Source organism: Mustelus asterias, chromosome 13 (genome assembly GCF_964213995.1).
Source record: "Mustelus asterias chromosome 13, sMusAst1.hap1.1, whole genome shotgun sequence".
NCBI classification, from domain to species: domain Eukaryota; kingdom Metazoa; phylum Chordata; class Chondrichthyes; order Carcharhiniformes; family Triakidae; genus Mustelus; species Mustelus asterias.
Window position 1 is genome coordinate 62247412 of NC_135813.1, and position 26871 is coordinate 62274282.

At 45.4% G+C, this 26871-nt stretch overlaps 1 long non-coding RNA gene across 1 annotated transcript; it reads right to left on the bottom strand.

Moving 5' to 3' along the window:
• Positions 1 to 1400: 1400 nt before the first annotated feature.
• On the bottom strand, positions 1401 to 15819 carry LOC144503137 (uncharacterized). The gene is made up of 3 exons (XR_013499418.1): positions 15728 to 15819; positions 2242 to 2389; positions 1401 to 1464 (listed from the first exon to the last, which is right to left on the bottom strand). It is a non-coding gene; the product is annotated as an uncharacterized LOC144503137 (long non-coding RNA).
• Positions 15820 to 26871: the final 11052 nt, after the last annotated feature.

Here is a 26871-nt window from a genome sequence, read left to right on the forward strand (position 1 = left end):
CCCACGACTTGCCTGGGCTTGCAAAATCTCACTAACTGTCCAAATGGCTTCCTTCTGCACTATAAGGATTCTATGATTCTAGATCTGTCGGGGAAGCTAATGCAAAGATCAACCTCTGCAATACTCATTCAACATTTAAACTCTGTCAGGTTACATAACCTGCTATCAGGCCTTTTGATGATCTTCAGGGACATCTTTTAAAGGAATAATGTAGCTGCACCATGAGGTACATGTCGGGAGGAAAAATGGACCTCAGTGTCACTTACATTCTTTCAACAATGTCTTCCCTCCCACAAAGGCAACGGTAGGATGCAATCACTGAGAGGACTCCAAATGGGAGGGAAACACCATGAGTAAAACTCCCTTGAATTACAAGCTCTCAGAACAATAGAAGTCAAACAGGAGAGGCTGCAGCAGGAAAAGAGAAGGTTACAGCAGAATGTTCGTGTCTTCAGGGCAAAGCTCCAGATAAATGCTTCACTTTCCCTTTGGAACAGGAGTCGGCCATTCAGTCCCTTGAGCCAATTAGATGCTGACTGATCTGTATCTGAACTCCATTTATCCACCTGCGTTCTAAACATCCTTTAAAAATACTTAGTGAACAAGCATCTATCAATCTAAGTTACATATCTGCTAGATTTCTAACAGCAAATATCACTGTGTACACCACTACACAGGCTCTTGCGATTCACATGGTTGCTGTGAGGGAGAAACCAGTGACATCTCGAGACACAATCACTGCGACCTCTACATTTGCAATTCCTGTCGCTTTACTAACTCTTTCATATCATATACACTTGCAAGTACCATCTCAAACACCCAGTCAGGAGGGAGCAAATAGTGAGTCAGGAAGACGTATGCTAGTTGAAGCACGTCGCACTCTTGGGAATGAGGACCTGGGAGTGGAAGAGAAGCTGAGTGCCATTCCTCCGAGGAGCGTGGAGAAACTACAGTCCACAGTCGAGAAGCCGAGTTAAATATCAGAGTGCAGGAGGCAATCCTCAAAAGACCAATGATTATGGAGCATCAAAGTTATACGGAGGAGGTGGAAGTGTCTGACATGGATATCACTGAGGTGATAGAGAGTGCAACAAATTCACTACCCACATCCCCTCGATACTGCAATATGTTTCCCAAGACATGCAGAAATTTCTAGAGCATCGAGGAGAAGGTGCTAAAAACAATGATGGTTTCTGGACTGGAAGCTCTAATTGAGCAACAGATCTTGGAACAGGATAGCCTGAGACTATTCCATCAGTGACAATGCTGAGCAGCAACACCTCCAAGAACTGGCCAACCTTGTAAGAAGCAGCCACGGATGTCATTGTTTCTCTAGACGGTAGCACCAAATCTGCATTCTTAAGACCTCTTCAAAGTTTGCATGAGGGATCTTCAAACTTGGGATCTGCCTCCTTGCTCTGCCCTTGAGAGTGGAAGACAATGGCAAACCACCACTGCCAAAATCTCTCAGGAAAAGTGACTCAGGATAAGGCAGAGCAGATGAGCCAAGGACCAGCCTTCAGTCAGAGCACATACCATGCCATACAAGCTGTATTTGAAAGACATATAAGGGGCTATAAATTGGAAAAATTAAATCTGTTGCAATTAGACAAATATACAGGTGAATAAAATAATTTGAATTGTAAAACGTGCAGAACGTGGAGTTTATGTTACAATCAATTTAGCCATGATCTTATTGAATGGCGGAGCAGGCTCAAAGGGCCGAATGGCCTGCTTCTGCTGCTAATTTGTACGTTTGTAGGTAAGTATATGTATTTATGATCTGACGCGACAATTGGAAAGGAATAGATAACACATCTATAAGTTTTTTTAATTCATGGGCATTGCTGGCTGGCCAGCATTTATTGCCCATTCCTAGTTCCCGAGGGCAACTGAGACTCAGCCACATTGCTGTGGCTCTGGAGTAGGCCAGACCGGATAAGGACGGCAGATTTCCTTCCCTAAAGGACCTTAGTGAAGCAGACGGGTTTTTCCGACAATGGTTTCATAGTCATCAGTAGATTCTTAATTCCAGATATTTTTCTTTTGTTATTGAATTCGAATTCCACCATCTGCTGTGGTGGGATTTGAACTCGGATCCCCAGCTGCGTTTCTGGATTACTAGTCTAGCAATAATACCACTAGGCCATCGCCTCCTCCTGTCAGCCAATGGAACAGTTACACTAAATCTATTTACAGCTGCAACATTATGAAATTGCTGGAAGCAAATTCAATACTAACTTTCATATATTGGATCCATGTTCTTCCACAACACGGTGTGGTGTGGAGAAGGAGGCTTTGATTTATTTCCCACCATCGATCATCACTGCATCTCCTTCAGCTTCCAGAAGCTGCAAACCTTTCTTTCCCTCCACGTTATGTCATCAAGCTGTAAAGATTGCGAAGACCCTCATTAATTTGTATGGCAGAGCCGCACTAGACTTAGTCAGATGTCTGAAACTAGGCTTTAGAGTGCTTTTGCGGATCTCATTATATCCACTAAAAATAGTGTTTGCAGCAGCCTTCCTATTGTCAACAGCTATGATCACAAATGAACATCTGAATGTATAATCAAAGCCATAAGTGCTAATACAGTCGGTTTGCATGATGGAAGTGTTATGACAGCTCTTGTCATGTGCTTGAAGGTGTTCAGCATCATACATTAGCTTCAGAATAATGAAATGAAAGTTTATCCTGTTCATAAAGGCATCTGTGGTAACACACCCTTGAGCCAGAGAGTTGTGGCCGAGCTTCAGTCCAGGTCTTGAGCATTTAACCTAAGCTAACCTTTTTGTGCAGTGCTGAAGGACTAAAGTTGCCAGAGTCCCAGATGACCATAGCCTGCACTCTCCTTTGAGGAGGCAAGCTGACTGGTGGTGATTTAACCTGAGGGTCACCACACCCCAAGCGAGGGACAGGGTTGAGAAGGCAGGGCTTTCATGAATAACCTCAGCCAGAACGGGAATTGAACCCGAACTGTTGGTGTGACTCCACACCACGAACCACCAGCCAACTGAGCTAACCGATCCCCTACTGAAGGAATATTGGACTCTGAAAGGATCTTTCAGCTGTCAGGGTAAACTGAAGCTCCAGTTGCCCTCTTAGGGGCACGTAAAAGATCCCATACACTATTTCAAAGAAGAACAGGAAGGTTTTCTCTGGTGAATATTTACCTCTCAGCCACCTCACCAAAATAGCTTCATTGCTCATTTATCGAGTTGTTGTTTGTGGGCTGCCTGTAAGCTATTGTATTACCGGGAACAAGTGAAGAGTTCCATGTTGCGTGTGAAGTGCTTTGGGGCATTCTGGAATTGTGAAAAGTAAATGCAAGTTGTTTCTTTTTTATTTATAAGACTGAGGGATTCAGCAAATGCAGCTTTGAACATTGGAGGCATTCCATCAATTGCACCAGTGAGAGCACTGCTGGCCCACAGAACTGGATAGCTCTGTTTCTCTGGCTCCATTGGGAAGGGTATGAATGGTGCTGTCCTCCTGGACAAAGTGTCAGCAACCTTCTTGAAGCAATGATGATCTGCTACCTGACTACTGTAGCAGTAGATGCTGCATTAAGGAAGCAGTCCCCCAGTCCAATGTCAGCATCTCCACGTCAAAGGAATTCTAGCCAGTGATGACTCTGTTATGACTCTTGATCTGGTGGAAGTAACTGCAGGTCTTCAACCAATAAAGAATAGAATCATAGAACCATAGAATCCCAACAGTGGAGAAAGCAGCCATTCGGCCCATCGAGTCTGCACTGACAACAATCCCACCCAGGCCCTATCCCCATAACCCCATGTATTTATCCTGCTAATCTCCCTGACACTAAGGGGCAATTTAGCATGGCCAATCAACCTAACTCGCACATCTTTGGAGTGTGGGAGGAAACCCACGCAGACAAGGGGAGAACGTGCAAACTCCACACAGATAGTCACCCGAGGCTAGAATTGAACCTGGGTCCCTGGAGCTGTGAGGCAGCAGTGCTAACCACTGTGCCAACATGCCGCCCAGTAGTTGATTTATCTTCCCAAAAGGAGGAAGGACAACCTACAGGAAGAAATACAAACTTCTGAAGCACACTTAGAAAAGTACATCTTTAGCTCGTATACTGTGGTGAGCAGATGTCTATGGGTTGGAAACAAATGTCTTCTACAATGCCTCATTTCAAGTGCCACCAATGAGGCCTCTTCAAACTCATAACATTGCGATAAAAGGATTTAAGAATCTCATGTTCTCAACGCAAAAAATAGCAGTAGGACTGACTTAAAATAGCAAGATATGTCTGGACAGAAAAATATTAAACAGATTGTCAGACAAAATAAAATCAATTTTCAATTACAGCAAACAAAATACTCTTCTCAATGCACTCTCCACCTCTGTGATAACCTATTGGCGTCCAGATCACCACTTATATAGAAATAATGATTTGGGATGTGTCTAACATTGATGATATTTTGAGAGGATAATTCTAGTACAATGTTGGATCAGTAGAGTTAAGGGATCACTTTTCCATCCCATTGTACTGATTCCCACTCCAGAATTAGAGAAAACAGTCATTAATTCAGAGGATCATAGAATCCCTACAGTACAGAAGGAGACCATTTGGCCCATCGAGCCTGCACTGACAACAATCCTACCCAGGCCCTATCCCCGTAACCGCACGTATTTACCCTTAATACTAAGGATCAACTTACCATCGTCAATTAACCTAACCCACACATCTTTGGACTGTGGGAGGAAACCGGAGCACCCGGAGGAAACCCACGCAGACACGGGGAGAACTTGCAAACTCCACACAGACAGTGATCCAAAGCCGGAATTGAACCCGGGTCCCTGGCGCTGTGAGGCATCACATGCTCAATCACCTGCTCAAATGGTCTTCCTTTCTGTAATATAAGGGTATCGTGCATAGCTAGGGTTAACATGGGACTGTGAAACATTACTGGCCACAGTGTGATGTAATAAACCACGTGAGCTGAGACTGGAGCCAGCTGTAGACTGGACAGAGACCTGTGTAGAAGCAAACATGGAGTTAGCCCATAGCTTGGACTACATCTTGTATATGTTCATAGTTATGTGTTATCAATAAACGTTTAATGTTAAACCGTACAAGACTCAGAACCTCTTTGTGAGACCTACTGAACATATAACATGGTGGCAGCGAATGGAAAAACGCAGAACCTCAGAGAAGCTGGAGCAGAAATTCAAAAGTTGGAAAATGAGAAGAGCAGCATTTTGATCTGACTGAAAGCACCTGAATTGAAGAAACAGACAGAGATTACCGGAGGGAAGCTCCTCTGCAGAACTGGGTGCAAAAAGGGAGAAGAAAAAACCCCAATTGTGCAGCTGAAGGCTCCACAAGGTCTCATGGAACTCCATTGTGAATGCTCACAGAGTCAAAGGACTTTGAAGGAATGAATGCAACATTCAGATCTAAGCCAGGACTGGTTTAAAAAGCTTCAGTGCTGCTCGTTTCCACCCCGGCCACCCCGGGTTCAGATCCGGGGCAATACCACATGGCAGCTGAACCCATTGCCAGAAAGAAAAACAAAAATGAAGCAACTGGTTTAAAAATCTCAGGCAAAGCCAGGAATCGATTGCTAAATGCCCATAACACCTACAATATCACAGGGAAGGCCCCACATCGCTGAAATAACAAATCACTGCAAAAAAAAATATAAAACCCCAAAGTGGTCGGAAGTGCCCTCGCTGCGGGAGCCCACCAATAAAGGAAAACTCTTCCAAGAAATGGCTGCTGTGTTGGCATCTTTAAAACCTGCACAACCGTCAAAGCTGTACCATTCCGAACTTTAAAACAACCATGGACAACAAACCAACATTATCTGACCAAATTTCCACTCACGTTGTCTGTATCTTTAAGAACTGGTTGGCTGTAGGGATTCGCATTCTAATCAGTATTCTGTAACTTGATTTTGTGTCTCTGTGCCCTGTTTGAGAGCACATTTCCACTCCATCTGACGAAGGAGCAGCGCTCCGAAAGCTAATGGTATTTGCTACCAAATAAACCTGTTGGACTTTAACCTGGTGTTGTTAAAACTGTTACCCAATTTGGACTAATCCAAGGGCCAGACCAAGCCAGGGACCTTGGTGAAAAAATTCTGAAGATAGATGATGGCTTCAGGATTCGATAAAAAGACAGACGGGGCAACAGAGGGGGAGACTCAAGCAGAGGCCGTCTAGCGGGTTTCTTGCTAGGCGGCACAATCCCTGCATGTCTCTGGCCGCCTGATTTCTGGCGCTGTCAGCTCTGTCGCAGAAATTAGGGCAGAGCTGCATAAATTATCATAATGATGATTTCAATCTCATTAGCGGGCCAGGGACTGAAGTCTCTGGAGCCCCCCCCCCCCCCCCCCCCCCCCCCCCCGCCCTCCCCAGGAGTGTTTCACTCCAGCGAGGTTTACAATAGGTTCCCACTTGCGGGGAGCTGGCGGCCCGACCCGCTGGAGTGAGGGGAGGCCAGGAGGTCAGGCGAAAGGATGGGGGTGCCCCCTGGCCATTGCCAGCTTGGCAGTGCCAGCCTGGCCCCCTGGCACAGCCCACGGGGAATCAGCAGCTCCAAGGGGCGGGGTCTATGGGGGGGGGCCTAATGGGGACATGGCCTCTGGGGTGAAATCGGTGGGAGTGGGGGGTCCCGCTGCCAGTCTGCACTCGGCAGTGACAAAGGAAGCAAGGTCAGTGATTGGGGCTGGCCATTGGGGTGGGTGGGTGTCGGCCTGTCAGGAGGCGGGGGGGGTGGTAGGGGCCTCTGATGGGGGAGGGTGGGAATCGGGACTGTCGGGGAGGGGGGGGGGTCAAGGCTGGCCAGCGATCAGGGTGTGGGGGTCCCATGGCCAGTGAAAGGGCGGGGGGGTCATAAGGCTAGCGAGCGTTTGGGCTGGCCAGCAATCGGAAGGCCCACAGTGCGGGGCTACTGCACGTGCGCTGCTCTGTCAGCGCGGAGATCGGCGCAGTGGCCCGCTCAGCACTCTGCTGCCGGACTCTTCAGCGCAGATAGGCCCCACCCACTGATTTTTAATGATATTCACACCAGGACTCTCTGTGACGTGGAGTGTGGGAGATTCATTTTGAAAATCCTGCTGAAACAACCAGCAGGATTTACTCCATTTTTCACGCGACTTCGACACTTACACTTTAATTCTACCACTTCGCCCACCACGGAATCAGAGCGGACGAGGAGCGGACAATGGAAATGCCCCCTGACCTTGGGCAGGAATTTCCGTTCTCGCTCAAACAAGGCCGTAAAATCCCGCCCTTAGAACCCCACCCAGAATCTGAACAAATGAATACCCAACTTTATTCAGTGGGCCCGATAGCTGATGATATTATAGTGAGTAAGAAGTTTAACAACACCAGGTTAAAGTCCAACAGGTTTATTTGGTAGCAAAAGCCACACAAGCTTTCGGAGCTCTAAGCCCCTTCTTCAGGTGAGTAGGAATTCTGTTCACAAACAGAGCTTATAAAGACACAGACTCAATTTACATGAATAATGGTTGGAATGTGAATACTTACAACTAATCAAGTCTTTAAGAAACGAAACAATGTGAGTGGAGAGAGCATCAAGACAGGCTAAAAAGATGTGTATTGTCTCCAGACAAGACAGCCAGTGAAACTCTGCAGGTCCACGCAACTGTGGGAGTTACAAATAGTGTGACATGAACCCAATATCCCGGTTGAGGCCTCAACCGGGATATTGGGTTCATGTCACACTATTTGTAACTCCCACAGTTGCGTGGACCTGCAGAGTTTCACTGGCTGTCTTGTCTGGAGACAATACACATCTTTTTAGCCTGTCTTGATGCTCTCTCCACTCACATTGTTTCGTTTCTTAAAGACTTGATTAGTTGTAAGTATTCGCATTCCAACCATTATTCATGTAAATTGAGTCTGTGTCTTTATAAGCTCTGTTTGTGAACAGAATTCCCACTCACCTGAAGAAGGGGCTTAGAGCTCCGAAAGCTTGTGTGGCTTTTGCTACCAAATAAACCTGTTGGACTTTAACCTGGTGTTGTTAAACTTCTTACTGTGTTTACCCCAGTCCAACGCCGGCATCTCCACATCGATATTATAGTGAGGCAGAGAATAAACCAATTCTCAGATAAATTTTGAGGAAGTTCTGAAATCCTTCAAAACAAATATTAATACAAGAAGCAACAAAAGTTTAGAGAGAACAAAATGCAACAAGCCTGCCCAGCAGCTTGGAAAACCAGTTCACGCCTTTATAAACAAATTATACAGATTGGCTGGGGGCGGTAGCTATGGTAACCTTAAATCAGAGCTCATGAGGGACAGAATGGTTGTTGGAGTAGCTGCCAATACCCTTTCCGCCAAGGAAAATCTGACTCTTGAGCAGATCGAGCAAATAGACTGTCTAAATTTTGCCATTTGAGGCTATCAAAAGCAAGCCATGGGTCAGAGCAACCCCAACTATCCAGCAAGAAAGGAACAAAGGGGCAGAATGCTCCAGGCCAGGGAAGGTAATACCAAAACCGATCACAAGAGGGTGGGGAACCATGTCAATACTGTGGAGTCAAACACCCCCACAGGCGAGAGAAATATCCAACAATCTCAGCGCAGTGCTTCAACCGCAGCTGCCTGGGACACTTTGGAAAGTTATGCAAAGCCAGGACACCCTGACAGGCAGAGGATCCCAAGGCAATCCATGAGACGGAGGTACCACACCAGGAAGAGACCCAACTGTGCGTACTTCTTGGGTGATGTCAAGGATTCAGGATTCTCTTTTTGAAATGTGGAAATCTCAGCAAAATGTCACCTCACTGACTTCAAAGTGGACGCGGAAGCCCGTGTTATGGTCCTCTTGGATAAGAAACTGTGGCAGAGACCTCTGGCTACGAATGACACACCCAACACTCTACAGGCCTGGAAGAGTCTAACTTCCGGTCATAGGCACGATCCTATGGTGCTAAACAGGTATTCAAACTCATTTACACCATTCAAAACCAATCCTTTTCTTTCATGAGCAGGGATGCCTGTGTTGTTCTTCACCTTCTTAAAATGGCAGAAGATGTGAAAACTCGAGGGTTTAAGGTGAGAGGGGAGAAGGGTCCAGAGGGGCAATCTTTTTCACATAGAGGATGGTGAGTGTCTGGAACAAGCTGCCAGAGGTAGTAGTAGAGACTGGTACAATTTTGTCTTTTAAAAAGCATTCAGACAGTTACATGGGTAAGATGGGTATAGAGGGATATGGGCCAAATGTGGGCAATTGGGACTAGCTTAATGGTACAAACTGGGCAGCATGGATAAGTTGGGCCGAAGGGCCTGTTTCCATGCTGTAAAACTCTATGACTCTATCTCAAGATAACCTCTGTCTTGAGCTACATGGATCTGTAAGTTCTCGAGAGGCCCACCAGGAAAGAGATTTTTGACTGGGACTTCAGCTCTGACTTGCCTTCTCTCTTCGCAGAGCTGGCTTGTTCAGTTTCTCTGGCAGATGACTTGATCAGACCAACCGAACCTTCAGATAATCACCACTGTACCTCAAATGGAAGAGACACAGGAAAATGACCAGCAACAGAAGAATGAAGCCCAACCCATGGCTCCAATGGGTGTTGTCACAAGACCTGTAAACACCACAGCACAGACACTGCAACCTCCAGCCAACATACAAAGCTGCAAGACAATGCTGGTGCCAAGGAAATAGCAACCATCGACGCGCCAAAGCACACCTCAGTGAGACAGAGAGACACACGGAAGGACGGTGCTGCAATAAAAGCCAAACAGCAAGGTGAGCTCACTGATGAGGAAATCCAAACAACAGGGAGACACCTACGGTTCTCACAAAGATCGCAGCAGACCACACAGAATCAGAAAAACCAGGTTCTACCATAACAGAGTGAACACTCTCTCCAGAAAGAGTGGGACAAACCGGGGATCTCCGAGCAAAGCAGATGAAAGAACAATATCTGAAAGAATTGTCAAGCCTTCATACCAACTGAATTTATAAAGTCACAGACTGGAGAGTCAGGGCGAAGGGGAAGCACAATTGTAATGTAAATACATTAATCCATAGCAAGGGTTAATGTGGGACTGGGTAACCGTACCACCCACAGTTTGATATAAAGAGGCACATGACCTGAAACAAGTTAGTTGTGGACTGGACAGCGATCTGGTGCAGAAGCCAGCATGGAGTTAGCTCATAGCTTGGGCTATGTCTTGTACGTGTGTACATAGTTAAGGTTATCAATAAGCACTTAACGTCAAACCAGACAAGACGTATAGGATGGGATTTTCCAATCGTGTTGGCCCCAGGACTGGAAAATCCCCCCTGAGGTCAACGGAACTTTGCATGGTCCTGTCCCGCGATTCCCATGGTGGGTGGGATGGGAAAATTCCACCCCAAATCTCTTTGTCAGACATGTTGAACATACAGTACTTTCAACAAGGAAGATGATTCTTCCGAAGAACAGCCATGTTGAAACCTTTATCCTGTTTCTCTCTCCACAGATGCTACAAGACCTGCTGAGATTTTCCAGCATTTTCTGTTTTTGTTTCAGATCTTTAGCTTTTATGTCTTCCTTTCAAGATGTCCCTTGGCGCACCAAGTTAGAGATAATGATTTTTTCCATTTTATCCCAAAATGCAAACTCACATCAATTTAACAACTCAAAAGGGACTTACCCAGACAAAAAGTAATCTTCCAGCACAATTGAGGGCTATAGATAGGCCTAGAGGTGGGGATGTGATCGGCGCAACTTGTGGGCCGAAGGGCCTGTTTGTGCTGTGGCTTTCTATGTTCTATGTTCCTGTCTTTTTCCTCTTTCTCTTAATCAGACTTTTCTTTCACTCCCTTTATTTCACTTTTGGTGCACGATTTAACTCTGAATTCACCATTCTAACTACTTCCAGGTTCAGATTCTGTTCATTCACAACCTGATCGGTTAATGAGATACACAGTTGTTGGCAGAGCAGATCCAATGGGCCAAATTGCCCAATGTTGCTCCTATATCTTATGGTCTTTCCCATAATTCCACGTGTCCCAGGTGGCTTGTAATGTGTGTCGTGCTATTTGGATCTTTAACTTACAGCAACGTCCAGGACTCAACGTGACAGAAATTAAAAGGGCAATCCAATAAACTGCAGATTATTTATTCACCAGGTACAGTAAGCCCTGAGACAGAGTGAGAGAGAGAGATTGGCATGGGCCAAATCCTGGCAGTAACACGATACTGCGAGATAAGTGTATACCACCATGTAATAATCCTAATTTATGAAATGAAATAAGCAGAAAGGAATCTCTTGGCAAGCTATTTCAAATCACAACTTATTCCAGGTAAACCTACAAGGGGAAAAAAACAAAATTCTTCAACTTCAGCTGTATTCTAAGCAGATCCTTTCTTGACTGTCCAAAAAAAAATCATTACCTGCTTCCCTCACCCATCAATCGCCTTTGGCAGTCAAAATGAACAGAACGCAATTTCCACTGACAATTAGGCAAAGCCAACCATCTGTCGGCTTCACAACTGTGTGACTCAGCACTCCCACAGATCTTCCCCACAAGGTCAGCAGACAAATTAAATTTGTTCGGAATGATTTAGAACACTCCCCAGATTAAAGTGAGGCATCGAAATATGGTGAGAAATTGAAGCAATAAACACAGCTTCTCTCTGGTGTCGAGTGTCAATTCCTCTGCTTTGAGCAAGTCGATAGCCTAAAACAATTTAAAATGCACATTGGCTGGAGCAGGGCAGAGGTACAACCTTAAAAAGAAGTCACGCTGAACCCATTCCCCCATTGCAAAGGTCTGAGCAGCCAAGTTCCCTCTTGAAAAAGAATTCTGAGGTAAGATTCCCTCTCTGTTGTAGAATTTCCTTGCGTACTGTTTTAAAAGTTTAAAATTCATTTATTAGTGTCACAAGTAGGCTTACATTACCACTGCAATGAAGTTACTGTGAAAATCCTCTAGTCGCCACACTCCGGCGCCTGTTCGGTTACACTGAGGGAGAATTTAGCATGGCCAATGCACCTAACCAGCACATCTTTCAGACTGTGGGAGAAACTAGAGCACCCGGAGGAAACCCACGCAGACACGGGGAGAATGTGCAGACTCCGCAGATAGTGACCCAAGGCCGGAATCGAACTCGGGTCCCTGAATTAATATTGTACCATTCAGGTTAGACGGTTGCACACATTGCCACAAAAAATTGTAGCAAATCAAATATGACAACTGAAATAAAACATTGAGCTGAACCAATGTGCTCTGGTGTCTCATTGTAACAAGAGTATAATATGTGTAATATATTGGCAGTCTCAACATTGACCAAAGGAGTCACTCAAATGAGTATGGGAGTTGAGTGATTATGTTACTGGGCAAGTAATCCAGAGGCCTGGACTAATAATCCAGAGACAAGAGTGCGAATCCCACCATGGTAGTTTGTGAATTTGATTTTCGGGCCCACTGAGTCACAGAATTGTTACAGTGCCGAAAGAGGCCATTCGGCCCATCTGATCTCCAAATGAGCAACTCACTTACTGCCATTCTCTCATCTGCTCCTCATAGCCCTGCACATTCACCCTTTTCAGATAACAGTCTAATTCCCTCTCAAACTGCTTTTCCCTAAGGGCAACAGTCCTAACTTCTCCAATCCCTTCATACCAGAAGTTTCTTGTACTCTAAGCCCTTATTAATAAAACCAAGGATACTGTATACTTTATTAACCGTGCTCGCAACCTGTTTCTTTTTAAAGTTTTTTTTTTCAAAAATGTATTTATTAGTGCCACAAATGGCTTACATTAACTGCAATGAAGTTACTGTGAAAATCCCCTAGTTGCCACACTCCGGCACCTGTTCGGGTACACTGATGGAGAATTTAGCATGGCCAATGCACCTAACCGCATGTCTTTCAGAGTGTGGGAGGAAACTGGAGCACCCGGAGGAAACCCACTCCTGCCACCTTCAATGGCTTATGCATGTATACATCTCTGTCTCTCTGCTCTTGCAGCCCATTAGAATTATTTTCTCTCCGTGTTCTACCTACCAAAATAAATCACTTCTCATTTCTCCATCTTGAACTTCATCTGCCAACAGTCAGCCCAATCCACCAGCTTGTCAATGTCTTTTTGAAGTTCTACACTAGCTTCCTCACAGCTCACAATGCTTCCAAGTCTCATACCATTTGCGGACTTGTACTAGGTCTAGATGATTAATATGCGTCAGGAAAAGCAACAGTCTCAACATTGCTGGGGAACTTCACTACAAACCTTCCTCCAGCCCAAAAAACATCCATTGACCACTACTCTGTTTCCCGTCACTCGGCCAATTCTATATCCATGTTGCGACTGTCCCTTTTTCTCCATCAGCTCTAACTTTGCTTACGAGCCTCTTGTGTGGTGCTGTATCAAAAAAGCCTTTTGGAAGTCCATGTACACCACATCTACAGCATCACCCTCATCAACTCTCTCTGTTACCTCATCAAAAGTCACCAGGAAATTGGGCGCAGTCCAGTGGGGGCAGCATGGGGGCACAGTGGTTAGCACTGCTGCCTCACAGCGCCAGGGACCCGGGTTCGATTCCTGGCTTGGGACACTGTCTGTGTGGAATTTGCACATTTTCCCCGTATCTGCGTGGGTTTCCTCCCACAGTCCAAAGGTGTGCAGGTTAGATGGATTGGCCATCTAAATTGCCCCTTAGTGTCAGGGGGCCAAGCGAGGGTAAATACATGGGGTTATGGGGTGAGATTATGGTCAGTTCAGACTCAATGAGCCAAATGGCCTCTTTCTTCACTGTAGGATTCTATGATTCTAAATAAATTAAACAGTAGGTTAACCGAAAACTCCAGCAAATTAGTTAAACTAAAACTCCAGAGAGTTAAAGAAAAACTCCTGAAATTTAATTAAACAAAACTCCAGTAAGTTAGTTAAACCCCATCCAGCTCAGTTCCCAACCTCTACAGGGGCTGAAAATCCTGTCCATAAAGTCATGTTCCTTACAGGCACATCAGATTGCTGTCAAGGACAGATTAGGGCTCTGCTGTTAGTCTTCTTCATCAGTCTCCTGGTCCTGGAGAAGACTAACAATGGGAGTCAGAGGGAAGACCGATGGAGGGAAGCTGGACCCCGACAAAGTTGCATGAAAATCTCACAAACAAGGGATACCACATATTTTCCTGGAAGGAAATGCAGGAAGGTCATGGATGCAGTGGATAGAGGTCCAAATGTGACATGGGCGGGTCACAGGCGATGAGCTTGGGCGGGGAGAGGGGGGGCGTGTGGTTGAATCGAGGAACATACTTCTTGAGGATGCCAGCCTTTACCCTCTGGGTTGCTGACATCCTGCACTGTCTGGTGAGGACAGCTGAGCTGGAGAGAGTGATCTGAGTGTGCTGGACTGGTGTTTAAACATGGCACCTGGACCTCCAAACCCATCAGCTGACGGCCCGCTGGGAGATTTGGAGGGGAACTCACCCATGCATAACTAATGAGGTTCCAAGTGCAGAATCTGGCACAGGATCCCACCATTCCGACCAGCGGGAAAGGAGCCACTGGAGCCGCCTGTCACTGCACTTAGACCGGGAGTTTCCGGCCGTGCTTGCCTCAAAACCGGAAAATCCTGCCGGAGGTCAACGGACCTTTGCATGGCCCGTATCCCGCCCATTACGATTCCCATGGCGGGCAGGTTGGGAAAATTCCGCTCCTACCCCGGAATTCTACCACCCTGCCTGCCACAGAATCGGAGCGGGCGAGTGGCAGACAAGGGAAATCTCGGGCTGGGTTTTCCGGTCTCGGGTCGAGCAAAGCTGTACAATCCCGCCTTTAGTCTCCTGTGGGAGAATTCCACCCTGTGTTCCTCCGTCACTGAATAGTTTCAGTTTTGAAGGCTGTCCAAAATAAGCAGCTTATGACCTTGAACTCGGTGCAGGTCTATAGGTCCCAACCCTAAAGCTGAAAGTTGGTGTGTGAGGAATTAACATATTTAGCACTCTGCAACAACAGTCTGAGTTGGGTTACAGCGCAAATTACAACCCACACAGACGACCTTTCCCAATCATTCCGACAGGGTTTATTGTCACTGTCACATCACAGAAACGGGAGCCATTCAAACTTGCTCCAGGCTTGCTACAGCGATAATGTGGAGAACGTTTCCTGGTTTTGCTGCTTCCGATGTTGCTATCAGAGTAACAGCAGCATTAAGAAAACTATGTTTGATATCAGGTTCATTCTAGCTGTGGGATGCCCTCTCAAGAGCAATCGGGTGTAACATTATTTTGTTGGAATCAACAGACCATGCTAATGTGAGTACAATGTTGCGGATGACCTTTTAGCTGTTTTGGGGTAGACATTATCAGACATGCCTCCCCTCCCTATGGGACATCCTTGGCCCCATCCTGGTGGCCCTCACTTTGTGAGCTTCAGTCAGTTGTCCATCCCTTACCACAAAATAGAGAGGCACAGCACAAGAAACAGGGTGAAAATAAAGTATGACAGAGACATACAAGGCAGGTAAAAACAAAAGAATAAGGAGGTGAATGAAGATTAGAATAATGCAGAAACAGAGGGTGTGTGTGTGTGTGTCACCCTACCTGGTTCTTCGGTGGGAAAGGGGGAAGTCTCCACCAATGGCCCCTTTTTCATCGGTCAATCACTCCCTCCCTAAAACTAGCTGGTTTTGCCATCCTGACTGCATACCACCCATGCCCCCCGCCCCCCCACACACATACACACACACACACCCTCTCCCGCCTTCCCAAGCACCCACCTTGTCCTGCAGACCCTGGCGCTTTGACTGGTGGGACTGCTTATGATCCCAGCAGTGGCCCCCCGCTCCAGGTTGCTTCTGATGGGATTGGAGTGGCGGACAATGGCTGTTGTCTGAGGTGGGACGTCCTCCTGAGAGAGCAGTCAATTGGCTGCGGGACAATGGGCCTCTTCAGGGACAGGTCCCCAAACCCCACCATCCAAAAAATGTTGCCCTAAGAACAAAACACAAGCTGTGGGGGAACTGAGAGAAAAACAGAAGTGAAAGCAAAGAGAACAGAGGGAGAAAAGCAAATGAGAAGAGAATGAACAATTTTGCAGACTTACCAATAACAGTATCCATAGTTAGAGGACTGAGAGGCATGATGAGAATATTTGGATGGGGAAGAACCTAAAGAGGTTTAAAACCCACTGATTTAATTCCCTACATGGGCAAGCGTTCATCTCCAGTGAGTGAACTGGTTTCATTTATTTCAGCAGAACAATGAACAGGGGTAGATTCATAGAATCATAGAATTTCTACAGTGCAGAAGGAGGCCATTTGACCCAACGTGTCTGCACCGATCACAATCCCACCCAGGTCCCATCCCCGTAACTCCACATATTTACAATAATAATCCCCCTGACACTAAGGGGCAATTCATCATGGCCAATCAACCTAACCTGCACATCTTTGGAGTGTGGAAGGAAACTGGAACACCCGGAGGAAACTCACGCAGACATGGGGTGAACGTGCAAATACCACACGGACAGTGACCCGAGGCTAGAATTGAACCTGGGTCCCTGGTGCTGTGAAGCAGCAGTGCCACTGTGCTGCCAGAAACTGTTGTGGACAGCGAGGGTCAGTGATGGACAAACTGTTCTAATGGAGAGGGCAGAACTGGTTGGGATGGAACGGGATGAAAATCCTGTGGCAGGGGAGCACAGGGAGGCAGAGATATTGCTGGTCGTGGAAGTACACAGAGCAAAGGCCACATTCCATTTGGGTAACAATGCGGTAAACCACTGTTATCTGTTACCTGTATGTGTGGCACATCCCTGTCGGTTCCGCCCAAGACTCCTCCCCCCTGATCTGAGTATAAAGGTGGTGGCTCCTCCCTCTAGCCTTCAGTACAGACCAGATCTCCGACAGGGATGGCTCCAAGTTCTTGCTAATAAAAGCCTATTTGTCTTGCTCACAACTCGTCTTGACTTGATTGATAGCGCATCAGACAGGGGAGGCAGAAGGGCAGAAATACACCACGCTTGCAGGAGGAGAATGAGACCAAACATATTGGGTAGCAGAGCTAAAGAAAGTCTGTTGCGGAAAAGGACAAAGACCATAGCTGGGGGAGGGGCAGGCGAATAGAGAGATGCCCTATAACAGGGGGGAAGGACTCCTCTGGCACCAGTAAGAGTGGATATTAATTTTAGGCCTAGCAGGGCCATAATGTAAAACACCATAATGCCTGATTCATCATGACCTGCACTATGGGAGACAAATGACGAAGATGATTCATGTTTTATTCGTTCTGACCTTTCAGTATCTCAACAATCCTTCCTTTTTTATTATTAAGATTAACATCTTCACTGGATTGTGTGTTTTCTTTTATCATTGGCAATTTTTAAATTTTACTTGTTCATTATTATTGCGCTGTTCTTCCAATCTCCATCTTCAAGGAATCTGCTTAGAGGAAGCATGCTCAGAATCAAGTCAATACACAAGTCACAAAGTCTTCCTAATATCTATCCAATTGAATAAAGCACATCATTACGTTAAAACTCCTGTGCGGTATTAGTCATCACATTATATCAGCAATGCCTCGCTTTTAACAATTTTCAAAGTTTAAAACAAAATTAATAATTTCAGCATTCTTTGCTGTGCTTAACATTAAGGTCCTGGTCTGACAGCAGCTGACTGTTGCTATAGGAACATAAAAGTTATTCAATAATCTAGTTCCTCGCTATTAAAATAGCTTGTAGGCTGTGATAAACTCTCTGTGCCGCAGTCAGATTACAGGCCTCCTTCTTTAGGCTTACGGTCAGACAGTGACGTAATAGGTGACATCAAATTGGAAAAGTAAATTAAAAATAAACACAAAATTAAAATACCATGGTCATTCTGACAATTTTTCCTGACAATATTTATAAAACATTTGTCCTCAATTATTCTGCAACTTACAACGGAAAACAAGCAATATTAATTGACCGTCAAGGGAACATCACTAAAAATGGACAGCAGGATCTATGCAAACACTTCATTTCCCATTCGGTTATTTGGATCGACACAGCAATGATGGAGGCCGCAGCCTGCCACACCCACTTAACTCAGAAAGGTGTTCACTGGCGGCATGGCATTCTCAGCTCGCTAGGCTAATTGACCCTTGTCAGTGGTCTTGATCCTGGCTGGTAAATGGAGAATGATAGTTGACAGCTTGCTGTGCAGCACATCAATAGATGGCAGATATGGACGTTTAACAGGAATGGCACTCCACGTTTTCAGGCTGACGTAGTGTGCCTTGACGCCCTGCATCATCATTTTGGATGACACGTCACAAGCTGCAAGAATCTCTGCTGCGCTGATTAGTGCAGGTTTTACTTACAAAACAACAGCAAACACACATTCCGAAGAATTGCGGCACAGTGGCACAATGGTTAGGGATCCAGGTTCAATTCCTGCTTCAGGTGACTGTCAGTGTGGAGTTTGCACATTCTCCCCGTGTCTACGTGGGTTTCCTCTGGGTGCTCTGGTTTCCTCCCACAGTCCAAAGATGTGCGGGTTAGGTGGACTGGCCATGTTAAATTGCCCCTTAGTGTCGGGGATTAGCAGGGTAAATGCATGGGGTTACAGGGATAGGGCCTGGGAGAGATTGTTGTTGGTGCAAATGGCCTTCTTCTGCACTGTAGCCATTCTATGATTCTATGAATTTGTTGGCTTCAGGCAAATGGTACTACGGGTATCAAGTTCTTTTTTTCACCTGCCACATTTCAAAAGCAGCTTTCATCAGAATATAACTTCTATTGAGAACTGCAAGTCATAAAACAAAATGCACAATGGCTTCATTGCAAGGTAGCTCGCAACACTGAATAAACAAAATGCCTTGCAAGACACTGCCATAGCAGCACCCCTTCGAGTGTCTTCAATGTCGGAATACATCTCGAGGTTCAAGCTTCCTCAAGGGAGTATTACCGAACAAAATCTGACGCCAAGCTACATTCAGAAATATTTGGACAGGTGACTAAAAGCTTGGGGCAAAGAGAGAGATTTTAAGGAGCATCTTAAAGAGAACTGGAGAAGTTTGGGGAGAGAATTTCAGAGCTGAAGGCGTATGGCCACCAATGGTGGGGGGATGGAAATCGGGGTGGCACAAGAGGCCAGGACTGGAGGAGCGCAGAGATCTTGAGGATTGTAGGACTGAAGGTGGTGACAATGATAAAAAGGGGTGTGGCCATGGGCGAGGGGAGGATTTGAACACCAGGATGAGTGTTTTAAATTTGAGGCAGTGTTAACCCTTGTAGGCCAGGGGCCTAATAAATTTCTTGTGCTAATAACAGTGTGAGAAGTGCCAGATCAGGTTTTGTTTTAATGCTTTGCTGAAAAGGCAACACAGTGGATGATGCAGCATTCTGTGAATACTGCATTGGAGTGTCTGAGCTGGCATGTATTTTACAGGAAAATACTGGAGGATCAGGTCGCTGTCGGTCTGATTCTGCCATATTCAGCTGCCTTATTTTAAACACTAAACAAAATAAAAGGAAAGTTGTCTACATTTGCCAGCACCTCTCTGTCCTCCACGATACTGGATTTATCTGCTTTAAACCTAAGGGTTAGAATAAGCAGCCCGGGAAATACATTTCATAGAAAATTCACACCTTTAAGCCCACCTCTTCCCAGCTCCAGAAAAGATTGGCCCGCAGTTTTTGTAACAGATGGGTTAACCCTTTCAGCACATCTCTTCCTACTTCACAATTATCGAGGGGAAATATTTTACGTGATTCTAATGATTTCTGAAGCATTTCTTGAGCGGTTAGTTTAGGATTTACTTTGCTCCGACAGACTTTGAAAGTAAAATGCTGAAAGCCAAGGCTGTCCCTGACCCTGCAATGTCACCCACATGAGGACAGGGTGCGGATTATGCCAAAATACTGCCTCCAGCACTAATACCATATATCACATGTATCTCTCCAGAACTACAGCTGATAAAATGACAAAGGGCAGCTGAAATCTGCACAGTTTAAACTTGGATTTTCTACCCATGTGTGATTCAGAAGAAATTATGAAGAGGCACAGACACAGACACATTTCCGCATATATGAGAGGGCGGCTGGTGGAATAAAAGTACCTGATGCTTCTCAATGTAGCAGCTGGAAGGGAAACGATATTTGTCAGTAAAGGGAGGTAACTGCATGCACCCGGCTATCCCTGGCAACTGTGTGGGTTTTGTTTGACAACTCACAGACAGCCTGCGCACAATATTGTGCGTAAAACTCCCCCTTACATGACTTCCTGAAGTTTCACTGCAGCAGCTTCATGGTTAGGAGGGGGTGACGTTAATCCCCTCACTTGCAACGTCGCCGCCATTCTGTGCAAAATGGTTGCTCAGAAGCTGCATGTTGAAACACCTTTCAGTTCATCTGCCTTTGTCATCATTTCCAAGTCAACTGAGTATTGCAGCTGTCACCTAGATTTTGGAGGTCAACACTTTGACCGAGCCAACTTTCTTCCACAGCGAATGGGGCAAAAAATGCAAAATAAAAACGTACCACCCCATGCGGGACCACCACAACTTGCGCCGACAGTCAACAGCAAAACAGCGGGGGAAAAGCAGGAGAGGATCCTGCTGAGGGGGATTCACTGCCGGCTTTCCCCTGATTAAATGGTGGAGAGTCTCCCCTGACGATGAGAGAAACACTCTGCTGATTTTCCTGTGGTGCAGCCCAGTCGCTGCAGACAGCAGCACAACTGAGAGCAAGCCTGAGCTGTCGCAAGGCATCACGCATCCACCCATAACGCAAAGCATCCAGCCAGGAAGACAAGGAATCATGATGGGACATCCGACACTGCACCTAAAGATGGCAATCCCCACCCATCAGTGTCAACTCCCTTGGCCTTACGTGGCTGCTTCAGGGCCACTGTACATGCATCATGTTTAAATCATATCATCCTTTTAACACTCCAACCCTCACCCCCTCAGAATAATGAACATGAGAATCTTGACTCTATAAAATACAAATGTTTCAATGGACAAAGCTGGCTTGAAAATATCGCACGCTTTCATTATTCTGCACTCTTCTCTCTGGAAGGGCTTATGCTTTAAAGGCTCAAACCCACCTCAGTGAAGACAGCTCTTACCTTGAAATGCCAAGAGAGGTCGGGAATGTGGATAGAGACACAGCATGGCACTGCCCTGCAAGGGGTGGGAGGGAGGAAGAGAAAAGCTTTTGAAAAATAATCCTCTGTAGCCGACTTATTAAAATAGAACAATTCTACAAGAATCCAGTCACCACATGCTTTCTAGGTGGCAGGATGATCAAAACTGCTCCTGCCGATAGCAATTTCCTCACTGCGATCCTGATACTAAAAGATATTTTAAAACAAGTTAAGCATCCTTCTGGCCGGCACAGGCAGCATCTTCGCCCACCTATGCCTCAGGAGTGCTACTGAAGTGTCGAGCAGTTTCTGTACTGTATATAGCACCTAATCCTGCATCAGAGCCCTCGTCAGCACTGTAATTACATTACACACAGACTGCTTCTTTTAGCTGTCTCGAGGCCTCGCTATCGGATTGCATATCAGCAGCAGTACATAGTCACAACATCGTTCTGCTTATCCTTCAGCTAGAAAACCTCATCAAGAGGGAGATGCATTCCTGTGGCAGCAGCAGTAGTCAGACATGACTCAGGGTATTAACCCTCCCTTTAATGAGCTAGAACCAACTGGTGCACGGGCTGTTCCAGGCTGCAGGGTTTAAGGCATTCCCTCGCCTCTTCCCAGTATCAGGGAGTCACCAGAAAGCCTCTTCCCAGCAGAGAGGATTAACTCTTTCATCCAGCTGTCTATCCGTAGCTAGTAAGCATTAACCCTTACTCCCAGAAGGCAGAGCAACCCTTTCATCCACCTGGTCGCAACACAGAGTGATCCCCAGCAGAAAGAATTAACTCTTTCTACTCACTTCTCTCACTTCCCAGCAAAAGGATTAACCCAATTTGCCTAAATCACCACCGCACATCTTACTCAACAGCAGGGACACATTTCATGGAATCATAGAATCCCTACAGTGCAGAAGGAGGCCATTCGGCCCATCAAGTCTGCACCGACCACAATCCCACCCAGCCCCTACCCCAGAACCCTCTGCATTTACCCTAGCTAGTGCCCCTGACATTAAGCAGTAATTTAGCATGGCCAATCCACCTAACCCGCACATCTTTGGACTGTGGGAGGAAACCGGAGCACCCGGAGGAAACCCACGCAGACACGGAGAGAATGTGCAAACTCCACACAGACAGTCATCCAAGCCGGGAATCGAACCTGTGTCTCTGGCGCTGTGGGGCCGCAGTGCTAACCACTGTGCCACTGAGCTGCCCCATTTCTTACAGCTCCGTGACTACAAAAGCAATTCCAAGCAAACCCTCTCGCACATTTCTTTCCAGTTCCAGCCGGCCATGCGGGTCCCAGTGGCTCTGACGAAAGGACTAATGAATTAAGTTTCAATATCAAAAGATATTGAGCTAAAAGGTTCATAGAATCCTCACAGTGCAGAAGGAGGCTATTCGGCCCATCGAGTCTGCACCGCCAACAATCCCACCCAGGCCCTATCCCCATAACCCCATGCATTTACCCTGCTAGCTCCCCCTGACACTAAGGCTCAATTTAGCATGGCCAATCAACCTAACATGCGCATTTTTGGACTGTGGGAGGAAACCGGCGCACCCGGAGGAAACCCACGCAGACACGGGGAGAACGTGCAAACTCCACACTGACAGTTACCCAAAGCCACAATCGAACCCAGGTCCCTGCTGCTGTGAGGCAGCAGTGCTAACCACTGTGTCACCGTGTCTACATTAACTCCGCATAGGGAATTCATGTTACTGGAAACTTTCTGCGAAGGATAATTGTCCAGGAAGCACTTGTTTCAACCTTGCCAGTCATAGGTTAAGATATTCAATCACAGATTTCCTTATCCCACCTCCATGCCAGGCATACACACAATCTGACAATAGTGTCAATAACCTTTTGTTGAGCACCATTAATCCAAGTCATCCCTTTCTTACATGGTCAATGCCATTGTCTGTGCTCCACATGAGCCTCCAACATTGGCAAGTCCTTCCACCACTGTCTCCTTCTTGCTGTTACCTCTATATTTAAGAGTAAGATAGGTAGGTTCATTCTTAAGAATGTCCCGCTATGCTATTGGCCTCAACCACTCCACGTGACAATAGTTCCACATTCTAACCACAGATTCACAACCCTTTGGGAGAAGTAGTTTCCCCTCAACTCTGTTTTAAATTTGCTATCCCTTATCCTAAGACTATGACCTCTCGTCCTAGAATGCCCCACAAGAGGAAGCATCCGCTCCACGTCTACTTTATCCATACCTTTTATCATCTTGAATACCTCAATTTGATCTCCCCTCATTATTCTAAATACCAGAGAGTGTCGGCCTAAACTGTTCAATCTCTCTTCATACAACAAACCCCTCATCTCTGGAATCAATCTAGTGAACCTCCTCTGAACTGCCTCCAATGCCACTACACCTTTCCTCAAATAAGGGGACCAAAACTGTGCACAATACTCCAGGTGCAGCCTCACCAATGCCTTGTATAGTTGCAACAGTATTTCCTTACCTTTATATTAGAAGTTTACTCTGAATTCCTTATTGGATTTATTAGGAACTATTCTATATTTTGAACATTCCCATAAGTGAAAACACCTTCTCTATGTTTACCCTACTGAGGCTTTTTATGGTGTTAAAAACCTCTATCAGGTGACCATTAATCCAGAGAAAAGAGCCCTGGCCTATTTCCTGAGAGCTGAATTCTGCTATCACCCTCACAAACGTTTTATATTTTCTTCACTGCATACATCGTTTTTACAGTATGGAGATTTGAACTGTACAAAGTTCTCCAAGGGTGGTCTAACAGTGTTTACATAAGTTTAACATAGCTTTGTTGCTTTTCAATCCTATGCTTCGAGAACCCAATCCCGTTATACGAGTTAAAAGCAAAATACTGCGGCTGCTGGAATCTGAAACATGCTGGAATCTGAGGGTCACTCTTGAGGGTCACATTTAAGAACGTTCCATTATGCAATGATGGGACAGTGATTCACTATATGGTGATCTCCTGATGTCAAACAGTCCAACCTGTAGAGTTAGCACATGGAGACTATGTTAAAAAAAAAGGGAACAACTACAGGATTGATACAGCTCTATAACTGTAATCATTTGTGCTTGGGACTTGTGGAGGATGAGGAGTGACTTTATAGAGGTTTATAAAATTATGAGGGGCATGGATAAGGTGAATAGTCTTTTCCCCAGGGTAGGGGAGTCCAAAACTAGAGGGCATAGGTTTAAGGTGAGAGGGGAAAGGTTTGAAAGAGACCTGAGGGGCAACCTTTTCACACAGAGGGTGGTGTGTATCTGGAATGAACTGCCAAAGGAGGTGGTATTGGTGAGTACAATTACATTTAAAATACATTTGGACAGGCACATGGATGGGAAAGGTTTAGAGGGATACGGGCCAAACACAGGCACATGGGACTAGTTCAGTTTAGGAAACCTGGTCGGCATGGACGAGTTGGGCCAAAGGACCTGTTTCCATGCTGTACCTCTCTATGACTCTATGACTCCAAATAACGCTCCCTTGTGCCTTCTTAATTTAAAACAAGGAGAGAGAATGATGTTCTATTCTGATACCATGGCCGAGCACTCATAAATCACAGCCTTGAGACACAGGCAGGAGCAGATTCTGGAGAGAGCCACAGAAGACAGGGTTGACAGTGAAGGTGGTTCCAATGTTCCCAAACCATGAAAAAGCTTTTATGATTTTGAGAATAAGAAGCTGCATAAATAACTTTGCTGTAACCTATGAAGGAAGGTGGCCTGAGAACTCCTCACCCTCATGCCAGCAGATGCACAATGATAACAATGCTCATATAAACAGTACGGAGGCCTCGGCAGGCATGAGTCAGCACAACTTTATAAATAGGTTGCCCTTCATAATTCTACCGGAATTCTTTGAGCATTTATTAATCCATAAATTAAAGAATAAAAGGCAGCCAGTGGGTGTAATTTTTCTCAGCTCTTCAGACAACATTCAGTACATTTCCATATGCAAAACCTTCAACAAGGCTGCGGCCTCTGGAACTGATGGGAAATTAGCTAGCTGGATTAGGAATTGGTTTGGCGATACAAGGCAGAAGTTAAAGGTAGAAGGAAGATTCGCCTGAGACAAAGTACAGAGATATCGCTGGGCCTCTAACTGGTCACACAGTTCACCAACAATACTGTGAAGCGTATTTCTAGTCATATTACTACATAGAATTTACATTTCAGAAACAGACAGCTCTGTGCCAGTGTTTATGCTCCACATGAGCCTCCTCACACCCTGTTTCATCCATCCTTATTAGCATATTCTATGATCCTTTTCTCTCTCAAGTACATATCCAGCTTCCCATTAAATGCATACATGATATTCGCCTCAACTACTCCATGTGATCCTCAATTCCGTACTCTTAACTATTCTCTGGTAAGTAATGAGTGGGATTTTCTGGCCGCGTGCGTCGCAAGATTGGAAATTCCCACCTGAGGTCAATGGACCTTTACATAGTCCGCCGGATTTTCTGTTCTGTCCGCCATGATTCCCGCGGCGAACAGGACGGGAGAATTCTGCCCAGTGTCTCTAGGTTGGATTTATTGGTGACAAGCCTATTTATATTCTCAGCTTTGGACTCCTGCACAAGTGGAAACATCTCTAGATTCTAATATTGTAACTATTACAATATTGCCAATGATAATTAAGCATCAGATGACTAATGAAAGACGTAACGATAGTGTTCAAAGGAATCTGTACCAACTAACTGGATGGGCTAGGGAAGGGAGGAAGCAAAATTATTTTTATGTAAAACATTACTCAGAGCATCCTGTTAACTTGAACCACTTAAAAAGGCTTACCAATTATTGGGGTGCATCTTTGAGCATAGATATCGCTAGTCAAATGTCTTGTGCAATTCTGCCTCCACTCCCATCAGTAGCTTGGAATGTTACCTTTGGAATCTAACTAACCCAGTTCAAGCCACATCGCACTGATAATCCTGGAATTTTAATTTGATTGATTAACTACAGGGGTCAGAGAAAGGTTTCATAGTTCCAATTCAATTCCACCAGGGAATTAAACTGGGGTGAGCCCACGGCTGTGTGAACATCACGCAATCTAATGTTTGGCAATTTTCCGTGGGGTAAACCGTAAAATCCTGGAAATAATGGTCAGCAGTGACATCTTATCAAATTAAGCTTTAAGCTTTCATTTGTGTTTTGGTTGGAGGCATTAACGGAGAATTAAATAGCAGATTAAGGGGTTTGATGCCGGCATATTTGATACTTGTATGAGAACACAGCCAATAGTAATTTCTAGCCAATATTGATCAGTAAGCTATATGAAACACAATGCTCTACCCATTGACACTCAGTAAGTATAATGTAGTTACATTGCATATTGCATTGTGTATTCTAAAGCAACATATATTGCATATTATGTTATATACAATCTATAGCATACATTATATTAATATATTGTGCACTGTGTACAATCAAACTTAAATTGCAAGTTGGTGAATGGACTATTTCACATTTATTTCTCAATAGCAAATTGTCTGGTGGTACTTTAGGAAAGCTTACAGGCATGAAGTGTTAGGCCACTTAGACAGGAGCTTCTGGCAAAAGAGTTAGTCATTTGGAGCAGGTTCTGTCAGCATGCATGATGGTCATCAGACAGGCTGGCAACCTTCAGATAGGCAGAACAATTACACTCTCAAAAAGGTTACTTGAAGTCATAGAGGCAACTCAGGAGGTGAAGGAGAAGGTTTTAAACATACTACAACTGTCAGCTAAGACCAATGCCAGTATCCCTTGATGTGAAGCCACTGATTTCCAACCACTCTTTGCAGCA